This window comes from Panulirus ornatus, chromosome 18 (genome assembly GCF_036320965.1).
Source record: "Panulirus ornatus isolate Po-2019 chromosome 18, ASM3632096v1, whole genome shotgun sequence".
Taxonomy (NCBI): Eukaryota; Metazoa; Arthropoda; class Malacostraca; order Decapoda; family Palinuridae; genus Panulirus; species Panulirus ornatus.
Window position 1 is genome coordinate 7,596,048 of NC_092241.1, and position 11,021 is coordinate 7,607,068.

General features: G+C 48.3%; 1 protein-coding gene and 1 non-coding gene across 2 annotated transcripts in view; one reads left to right on the forward strand and one right to left on the reverse strand.

The window, feature by feature from the left end:
* Positions 1–4,909: 4,909 nt before the first annotated feature.
* Positions 4,910–4,982, reverse strand: TRNAV-UAC (transfer RNA valine (anticodon UAC)). Its single transcript has one exon. It is a non-coding gene; the product is annotated as a tRNA-Val (tRNA).
* Positions 4,983–7,628: 2,646 nt separating this feature from the next.
* The window catches only part of LOC139754981 (uncharacterized), a 201,308-nt gene continuing 197,915 nt past the window's right edge, over positions 7,629–11,021 (forward strand). The window contains exon 1 of the mRNA XM_071672846.1: positions 7,629–7,681. The gene's annotated coding sequence lies outside the window, so the exon portion shown is untranslated. The remainder of the gene's footprint in view (positions 7,682–11,021) is intronic.

The window sequence follows — 11,021 nt, forward strand, 5'->3', positions numbered from 1 at the left end:
CCATAACGACTTAAGGACCCCCCCCCCCCATTCTCTCTCCTCCACTCCAGAAGCACCCCATTTTCTTTCCTTCGCTTCAGACGTACCCCCATTCTCTTTCCTTCCTCCTCCCCCTACCACCCTCCCCCACCCCCCTTTTCACCTCTTTCCAGAAGTATCCCATTCTTTTTACTCCATGAGGGGTCCCATATATATTCTCTCTCTCTCTCTCTCTCTCTCTCTCTCTCTCTCTCTCTCTCTCTCTCTCTCTCTCTCTCTCTCTCTCCCTACTTCTCCCTTCCTACCTTGACTCTCTCTCTCTCTCTCTCTCTCTCTCCGGAAGTACCCCATTTTCTCTCTCCTCCCCACTTCGTAGACAACTTGAAGTAATGAGTTTAAGCCTCTGCTCAGGAGAGTCTGAGTCTCCTCCTCCTCCTCCTCCTCCTGCTCCTCCTCCTCCTCTTCCTCCTCCTCCTCCTCCTCCTCCTCCTCCTCCTCCTCCTCCTCCTCGTCCTTCACCAGCTGTCCTCCATCCAGGCCCTCCGCCAGCTGTCAACAATTAATCAGTGAAGATATTAGATTACTCTCCGCTCTCCCTCTGTACCCTCCCTATTAGGGTGGGGCAAGATCAGTTGAATTAAGTTCTCGCCGCCATCGAGCTCCGGTTGATTTACTGAACGTGGGGGGTGAAGGGGGGGGGGGGAGACGACTGCCGACACGCCTCCTCCTCCTCCTCCTCCTCCTCCTGAGCCTCCTCCTCAGCCTCCTCCTCCTCCACTCGAGCCACGGGCGACGCACAGAAGACGATGAACATTCGTCGTCTTACCTCACGCATTGCTGTGTAGGTATGGTTACGCTGGAGGAGGAGGAGAAAGAGGAGGAGGAGGAGGAGGAGCAGGAGGAGGAGGAGGAGGAGGGGGAGGAGGAAGAGGAGGAGGAGGAAGAGGAGGAAGAGGAGGAGGAGCAGGAGGAGGAGGAAGAGGAGGAGGAGGAGGAGGAGGAGGAGGGGAAGTGTTGTGTGTGTGTGTTTTGCTTGTGGTGGAGTGGACTGGCCGCTAAGCGAACACGGTTTTAGGGCGTGTGTGTGTGTGTGTGTGTGTGTGTGTGTGTGTGTGTGTGTGTGTGTGTGTGTAATGCTATTCCTTTCATATCTGATTGCTTCTCCCACTGAAGCGGGATACAGGTCTGGAAATAGACGAAAGATGGCCTCATTTGCATACCTCTACTGTATAAACAGTCACGTGCGATGTATCGAAACCAGAGCTTATGCAATACATACATAACTACTCCAAATAAAAGCACGTCGCTCCCCATATACCACATCGATCCCATTCGTTCCATCCAATTAAACGCCTCTCCTCCTACTGAATGGTCAGACACCGATGCTCCTTCCCCCCTTACTTTTACTCTATCCTTCCTTTTCCTCTTTGCTCTCCTCCTCTTCCTCCTTGCTTCCTCCACACTCCTGACCCATAAGTCCAATTCGCCACTCTGTCTTCGCACTTTCTCTCCCTACGTCTGAGCCATCTCAGCTCCATCCTGGTCGACGGAGCTCGGCTGCCGCCACACTCCACCCGTTACTTCTCACATCGTCAATGTATGCAGAGGTCTCTTAAGGTAATTTACTTGAACACGTCCCTAATTTATCCCTTCCATTTTTGCATTTCGGGACCAAAGACTCGCATCCCACATACCATCATCAAGACTTTTATACCCTCGGACATACGTATCATTGTCCCCCAATGGACATTGCGTTGTCGTCTTCCGCACGCACTTTAACACACCCCGAGAGAGACAGTCGAGTGCGTGGAGGGAAGGGGGTGATGTGGTGTCCACAAACACTAGGGTGTGAAGGATTCTTGGATGCTGTGGGAAATACTAGGGTGCGTGTGGGAGAGGGAATTTTTGAGTGTGTCTGTACTTCTCAAGGGTAGACAAGATGTTCGAAGGTGTGTGGGGGAAGACTTTTGATTTTGTTCTAAGGCTCATGTGGGAGAGAGAGTGTGTGAGAGAGGGAGAGAGTGTGTGGGAGGGGAGAGGGAGAGTGTGTGTGTGTGTGTGTGAGTGCCAGATGAAACTTGAGTGCAATGATAAGCTAAGGTTTAAGGACGTGTTTGAAGTGTATGGAAGTGTTTATATGGAAGTGTTTATATGGAAGCGTATATATGGAAGTGTTTATATGCCAAGAAAAATATAGACTTGATTGTTGGTGTAATGTCTCCAGCGCATATTTTTGTCTGTTGTTAAGTGTAAGGCCAAGTCTATAAAGTAGGTGGGGTGACTTAAAGCCAAGTCTGTAAAGTAGGTGTTAGAGCAGTTCATTTAAATCCCTTAATCCCCGGATTACTCGAAATCCGCGAAGAGTAATCCACCCCATGTCTGTTTTCCCCACGATATGTCCAGACCTCCACCACACACACACACACACACACACACACACACACACACGTCGTGTGCTTTACACGCAAGAGGACCCATGTTCGAACCCCTTGCGAGGCCATGTTCTCTACAGGCCTCCATGGTTTAGTATGGTTGGCGTTACTGACCATGAGTCAGCGCGGGCCAGCTTTGGGGTCGTATTCGCATGGGTTCGAATCCTAACCAGCCATCCAACCACCCAGTCAACCAGCCATCCAACCACCCAGTCAACCAGCCATCCAACCACCCAGACAACCAACCATCCAACCACCCAGTCAACCAGCCATCCAACCACCCAGTCAACCAGCCACCCAACCACCCAGTCAACCAGCCATCCAACCACCCAGTCAACCAGCCATCCAACCACCCAGTCAACCAGCCATCCAACCACCCAGTCAACCAGCCATCCAACCACCCAGTCAACCAGCCATCCAACCACCCAGTCAACCAGCCATCCAACCACCCAGTCAACCAGCCATCCAACCACCCAGTCAACCAGCCACCCAACCACCCAGTCAACAGCCATCCAACCACCCAGTCAAACCAGCCCCTCCAACCACCCAGTCAACCAGCCATCCAACCACCCAGACAACCAACCATCCAACCACCCAGTCAACCAGCATCCAACCAACCCAGTCAACCAGCCACCCAACCAACCAGTCAACCAGCCATCAACACCCAGTCAACCAGCCATCCAACCACCCAGTCAACCAGCCATCCAACCACCCAGTCAACCAGCCATCCAAACCACCAGTCAACCAGCCATCCAACCACCCAGTCAACCAGCCACCCAACACCCTGTCAACCAGCCATCCAACCACCCAGTCAACCAGCCATCCACCACCCAGTCAACCAGCCACCCAACCACCCAGGTCAACCAGCCATCCATCCACCCAGTCAACCAGCCATCCAACCACCCAGTCAAACAGCCATCCAACCAACCAGTCAACCAGCCATCCAACCACCAGTCAACCAGCCATCCAAACCACCCAGTCAACCAGCATCCAACCAACCAGTCAACCAGCCATCCAACCACCCAGTCAACCAGCCATCCAACCACCCAGTCAACCAGCCATCCAACCACCCAGTCAACCAGCCATCCAACCACCCAGTCAACCAGCCACCCAACCACCCAGTCAACCAGCCATCCAACCACCCAGTCAACCAGCCATCCAACCACCCAGTCAACCAGCCACCCAACCACCCAGTCAACCAGCCATCCAACCACCCAGTCAACCAGCCATCCAACCACCCAGTCAACCAGCCACCCCCCCCCCCCCCCTGCATCATTAACCCATCCTCCTCTTCCAGACATTCATCCAGTCTCCTCTCGACCAACCCCCCCCCTCATCCCCCCCTACACCGGTCGTCTTATAGAATAACCCCCCCCCTTCCCTTCCCCTTCCCCTCCCCCCCCCCCCCTCAACTATCTCGTTAACCACGCATTCTGGCCCGACGAGGAGAGTGACGTGGCCAAATTAAGTAATTAGCCAAAGGAGGCCGGCAGCAAATTAGGTGATTAAATGGTTTAGATTCCTGTAGCGCGGGAGTGTGAGACGTGGATGACAAGCGACGATTCCAACAGTGAGAGAGAGAGAGAGAGAAGAGAGAGAGAGAGAGAGAGAGAGAGAGAGAGAGAGAGAGAGAGAGAGAGAGTGAGAGAGAGAGAGAGAGTTCCCAGGTACCCTTCACAGGGTATGAGTAACTTGGGGGGACATATTTGAGAAGGTGTAACCACATAGTGAGCTTAGAGTGGTTAGGTGTGGAGGTATCTACTATACATCGCTCCCGTGGTGTAGTGGTTATCACGTCTGCTTTACACGCAGAAGGTCCCAGGTTCGAGCCCTGGCGAGAGCAAGTGTTGGTTATTTAATTTTTCAGGAATTGTATATCGTATAGTTTTACCGTGTTTCGTACATTCCTTATTTATGCATACGTATAATGGAAACATATATATATGGACAAAAATTACATATATATATATATATATATATATATATATATATATATATATATATATATATATATATTTATCAGTCTCTTTTACTTTGTAAACATTGCTCGCAATCATTGTTTTTTCTTCAAACTTACCCATTATAACCAAATATCTCTCTTTTTTTTTGTTTATATCATACACACTGGATAACTCCACTGTGGTGGGGTGGTTGGGGGTGGTGGGGTGGGGGTGGGTGGGTTGTAAGAGGGGTGGGTGGGTGGGCGGGTGGGCGGGTGGGCGGGTAGGATCTTTCCCAAATCCAGAAAAAGTCTCTGCTATTTAATAGTGCATTGTAGTCATGAATAAATCTATAACTCATTACTTTATATTACTGTGTTTGTGTGATCCTCTCTCTCTCTCTCTCTCTCTCTCTCTCTCTCTCTCTCTCTCTCTCTCTCTCTCTCTCTCTCTCTATATATATATATATATATATATATATATATATGGATTAAACCTGGACGAGCAATAGACAAAAAAATAATTATCTTGCCAAACAAACAAACAAAAAAACAGACTTGCTCTCGCCAGGGCTCGAACCTGGGACCTTCTGCGTGTAAAGCAGACGTGATAACCACTACACTACGAGAGCGCCACGGGATACGAACCCGCGTTCAGTGAAGTGTATTTTTTCCCAATCATACCTTCTTCATTTTCCTTTTCCACATTCCCCTATATATATATATATATATATATATATATATATATATATATATATATATATATATATATGGGTATATAAACTATATCAGAAGGAAGTAAGTCGTTGATATAGAGAAAAATATGGACGTGTTTTTCTGTCACTTGCCGTCTGTAAGGACAGACCAAGGAGGGACGCCTCTGTATCCCTATATAGACGGGAGGTTATAGAGTATATAGACGGGAGGTTATAGAGTATATAGACGGGAGGTTATAGAGTACATAGACGGGAGGTTATAGAGTATATAGACGGGAGGTTATAGAGTATATAGACGGGAGGTTATAGAGTACATAGACGGGAGGTTATAGAGTATATAGACGGGAGGTTATGGAAGTACATAGACGGGAGGTTATAGAGTATATAGACGGGAGGTTATAGAGTATATAGACGGGAGGTTATAGAGTATATAGACGGGAGGTTATAGAGTATATAGACGGGAGGTTATGGAGTACATAGACGGGAGGTTATAGAGTATATAGACGGGAGGTTATAGAGTATATAGACGGGAGGTTATAGAGTATATAGACGGGAGGTTATAGAGTATATAGACGGGAGGTTATAGAGTACATAGACGGGAGGTTATAGAGTATATAGACGGGAGGTTATAGAGTATATAGACGGGAGGTTATAGAGTATATAGACGGGAGGTTATAGAGTATATAGACGGGAGGTTATAGAGTATATAGACGGGAGGTTATAGAGTCTATAGACGGGAGGTTATAGAGTATATAGACGGGAGGTTATAGAGTATATAGACGGGAGGTTATAGAGTACATAGACGGGAGGTTATAGAGTACATAGACTGGAGGTTATAGAGTATATAGACGGGAGGTTATAGAGTATATAGACGGGAGGTTATAGAGTATATAGACGGGAGGTTATAGAGTATATAGACGGGAGGTTATAGAGTATATAGACGGGAGGTTATAGAGTATATAGACGGGAGGTTATAGAGTATATAGACGGGAGGTTATAGAGTATATAGACGGGAGGTTATAGAGTATATAGACGGGAGGTTATAGAGTATATAGACGGGAGGTTATAGAGTATATAGACGGGAGGTTATAGAGTACATAGACGGGAGGTTATAGAGTATATAGACGGGAGGTTATAGAGTATATAGACGGGAGGTTATAGAGTCTATAGACGGGAGGTTATAGAGTATATAGACGGGAGGTTATAGAGTATATAGACGGGAGGTTATAGAGTATATAGACGGGAGGTTATAGAGTATATAGACGGGAGGTTATAGAGTATATAGACGGGAGGTTATAGAGTATATAGACGGGAGGTTATAGAGTATATAGACGGGAGGTTATAGAGTATATAGACGGGAGGTTATAGAGTATATAGACGGGAGGTTATAGAGTATATAGACGGGAGGTTATAGAGTATATAGACGGGAGGTTATAGAGTATATAGACGGGAGGTTATAGAGTATATAGACGGGAGGTTATAGAGTATATAGACGGGAGGTTATAGAGTCTATAGACGGGAGGTTATAGAGTATATAGACGGGAGGTTATAGAGTATATAGACGGGAGGTTATAGAGTATATAGACTGGAGGTTATAGAGTATATAGACGGGAGGTTATAGAGTATATAGACTGGAGGTTATAGAGTATATAGACGGGAGGTTATAGAGTCTATAGACGGGAGGTTATAGAGTATATAGACGGGAGGATATAGAGTATATAGACTGGAGGTTATAGAGTATATAGACGGGAGGTTATAGAGTATATAGACTGGAGGTTATAGAGTATATAGACGGGAGGTTATAGAGTATATAGACTGGAGGTTATAGAGTATATAGACGGGAGGTTATAGAGTATATAGAAAAGGTTAGCTTACGAAGGCCTGGATCGAAAAGGGGGCAAGCAAAACCAGAGAGGGTATATCCAAGGGTGTTTATAATGGGATGTGGAGTGTGGATCAACACCACACGTGAAATCGTCGTCCACACACACACACACACACACACACCCTGGGGGAGGAGGGGGGAGGTGGGGGGGTAATCTCTCCTTGCTCTGGGGGGGCGCCCCAGTCTCTAAATGTAAAGTTATGGCGACACGAGTTATCTTATCTTTCCAAACACACTCCTTCCTCCCCTTAACCGGATCCGAACAGTATATATATATATATATATATATATATATATATATATATATATATATATATTTACCCTTACACGTGTCTCCTAAGGTCACACATACTTAACTGATTTAATATTCTGATATGCAAATGACTTCCTCATCCCCCCACCACCTCTCCTTCCCCCTTTCTGTGCTCTCTCTCTCTCTCTCTCTCTCTCTCTCTCTCTCTCTCTCTCTCTCTCTCTCTCTCTCTCTCTCTCTCTCTCTCTCTCTTTTCTACGATTCGTGTACCTCCGGGAAATGGCAAATAGTATGATATTTCGACCCATGCCAAGACTGGGGACATGGGGTGGAGGGAGCTACACATGTCACTTACAGCTTGGCATTATCTTGCCCATCCTTACTCCTTACTCTGTATCTAATTGCGGTTTTCTCCCTTTGTTTTACAGAGAGATCGACCGTGATAGCGACGACTCCCCGCCACTGGATTTTTAAAAGGTATGTGTGTGATTTTCATGGGTTATGAAGGGGGGGTCATTCTACTATTATTGTCCTTCAATTAGTTAAGTCGTTACGTATTTACGATTTAGATTAGTTTGTTGTTGTTGTCTTTCTGTGCTGTTTACGTGTCCTGGTGTACGAAGAGTGAGTTATTTGTGATCTTGTATATATATATATATATATATATATATATATATATATATATATATATATATATATAAAAAGTATTTATTTCAAGGGGTGATTTTTATGGCGTTCTTAGAATAAATTTTGAAATTCGTTCGTCAATTGGGCTTACGATATGGCACTGCGTGAGTACGTGGTTCCCACTTAACATAACAGAACTGTGAGGGTTATTATTGGTGTTGTGAAGTTCTTTATTGGTGTTGTGAGGTCCCTGGGTGATGTGTTGTGAGGTCCCTGGGTGATGTGTTGTGAGGTCCCTGGGTGATGTGTTGTGAGGTCCCTGGGTGATAGTTGTGAGGTCCCTGGGTGATAGTTGTGAGGTCCCTGGGTGATGTGTTGTGAGGTCCCTGGGTGATAGTTGTGAGGTCCCTGGGTGATGTGTTGTGAGGTCCCTGGGTGATAGTTGTGAGGTCCCTGGGTGATGTGTTGTGAGGTCCCTGGGTGATAGTTGTGAGGTCCCTGGGGTGATGTGTTGTGAGGTCCCTGGGTGATAGTTGTGAGGTCCCTGGGTGATAGTTGTGAGGTCCCTGGGTGATGTGTTGTGAGGTCCCTGGGTGATGTGTTGTGAGGTCCCTGGGTGATAGTTGTGAGGTCCCTGGGTGATGTGTTGTGAGGTCCCTGGGTGATAGTTGTGAGGTCCCTGGGTGATGTGTTGTGAGAATCGTGGGTGATAGTTGTGAGGTCCCTGGGTGATAGTTGTGAGGTCCCTGGGTGATAGTTGTGAGGTCCCTGGGTGATGTGTTGTGAGGTCCCTGGGTGATGTGTTGTGAGGTCCCTGGGTGATGTGTTGTGAGGTCCCTGGGTGATAGTTGTGAGGTCCCTGGGTGATAGTTGTGAGGTCCCTGGGTGATGTGTTGTGAGGTCCCTGGGTGATGTGTTGTGAGGTCCCTGGGTGATAGTTGTGAGGTCCCTGGGTGATGTGTTGTGAGGTCCCTGGGTGATGTGTTGTGAGGTCCCTGGGTGATGTGTTGTGAGGTCCCTGGGTGATAGTTGTGAGGTCCCTGGGTGATAGTTGTGAGGTCCCTGGGTGATGTGTTGTGAGGTCCCTGGGTGATGTGTTGTGAGGTCCCTGGGTGATAGTTGTGAGGTCCCTGGGTGATGTGTTGTGAGGAATCGTGGGTGGTGTTGTGAGGTCCCTGGGTGATGTGTTGTGAGGTCCCTGGGTGATAGTTGTGAGGTCCCTGGGTGATGTGTTGTGAGGTCCCTGGGTGATAGTTGTGAGGTCCCTGGGTGATAGTTGTGAGGTCCCTGGGTGATGTGTTGTGAGGTCCCTGGGTGATGTGTTGTGAGGTCCCTGGGTGATAGTTGTGAGGTCCCTGGGTGATGTGTTGTGAGGTCCCTGGGTGATGTGTTGTGAGGTCCCTGGGTGATGTGTTGTGAGGTCCCTGGGTGATAGTTGTGAGGTCCCTGGGTGATAGTTGTGAGGTCCCTGGGTGATGTGTTGTGAGGTCCCTGGGTGATGTGTTGTGAGGTCCCTGGGTGATAGTTGTGAGGTCCCTGGGTGATGTGTTGAGGTCCCTGGGTGATAGTTGTGAGGTCCCTGGGTGATGTGTTGTGAGGTCCCTGGGTGATAGTTGTGAGGTCCCTGGGTGATGTGTTGTGAGAATCCTGGGTGATGTGTTGTGAGGTCCCTGGGTGATGTTGTGAGGTCCATGGGTGATGTGTTGTGAGAATCCTGGGTGATGTGTTGTGAGGTCCCTGGGTGATGTTGTGAGGTCCATGGGTGGCGTGTTGTGAGGTTTCTAGGTGGTGTTGTGAGGGCATTGTGAAGATAAAGGGGTTGTGAAGATGATGATAATGAGTTGGTGAAGGTAGGAGCGGTAATGATAGTGAGTTTGTGGAGATCATAGTATGTAGTGATGATGATGGTGATGAAGAAGTCATGAAGATGAGCGTGCCAGACTTAGCTAAGGGCACAAAAAATAAAGAGAAATGAAGATGACGAAGGACTGATCATGAAGGTGTAGCGAAGGTAAGGGTGTTTTTGTTGTTGTGATTGGAGATATGTTGAAAGGATAAGGTGTTGTGTATAACGTAATTCATTTGGCTATGGAACCATTTCTTTGGTGCACATCTGCCTCCAGATGCGAATATAATATATATATTATCCATATATATTATCCACTATTCATACTCTACGATATGCACTTTCTACGAAAGTGCAAACGTTTGTATCCATTTATATTCGTGTTCATGTATAGACACTCTAATAGGCCTCTGTACCTCGATCATGGGATAGAGGGTCTGACACCCTATTGGCGCCCAGTTTTTTACGACAGTTGGATGAGGAAGGTAACAGATATATATATATATATACATCTATATAATATATACATAAGCCTACCCCGGGGCTGAGCAATAAGGCCCAATAAACCAGTCATAAAACGTTCCCAGATACGATCCCATCCCGTTATAGGCTTATGGAAAGCAGTGTGTGTATTTCCAGTGGGACAGTGAATATTGGCGAAGAATTGGGAAGTCGTGGGATGTGGTTTGAGGTGAGGTGGGGTGAGGTGAGGTGAGGTGGGGTGAGGTGAGGTGAGGTGAGGTGAGGTGGGATGAGGTGGGGTGAGGTGAGGTGGGGTGAGGTGAGGTGGGGTGAGGTAAGGTGGGGTGAGGTGAGGTGAGGTGAGGTGGGGTGAGGTGAGGTGAGGTGAGGTGAGGTGGGGTGAGGTGAGGTGAGGTGGGGTGAGGTGAGGTGGGGTGAGGTGGGGTGAGGTGAGGTGAGGTGGGGTGAGGTGAGGTGGGGTGAGGTGGGGTGAGGTGAGGTGAGGTGAGGTGAGGTGAGGTGAGGTGAGGTGGGGTGAGGTGAGGTGGGGTGAGGTGGGGTGAGGTGGGGTGAGGTGAGGTGGGGTGAGGTGGGGTGAGGTGAGGTGAGGTGAGGTGGGGTGAGGTGAGGTGAGGTGAGGTGGGGTGAGGTGAGGTGAGGTGAGGTGAGGTGGGGTGAGGTGAGGTGAGGTGAGGTGAGGTGAGGTGGGGTGAGGTGAGGTGAGGTGAGGTGAGGTGAGGTGGGGTGAGGTGAGGTGAGGTGGGGTGAGGTGAGGTGGGGTGAGGTGGGGTGAGGTGAGGTGAGGTGGGGTGAGGTGAGGTGAGGTGAGGTGAGGTGGGGTGAGGTGAGGTGAGGTGGGGTGAGGTGGGATGAGGTGGGGTG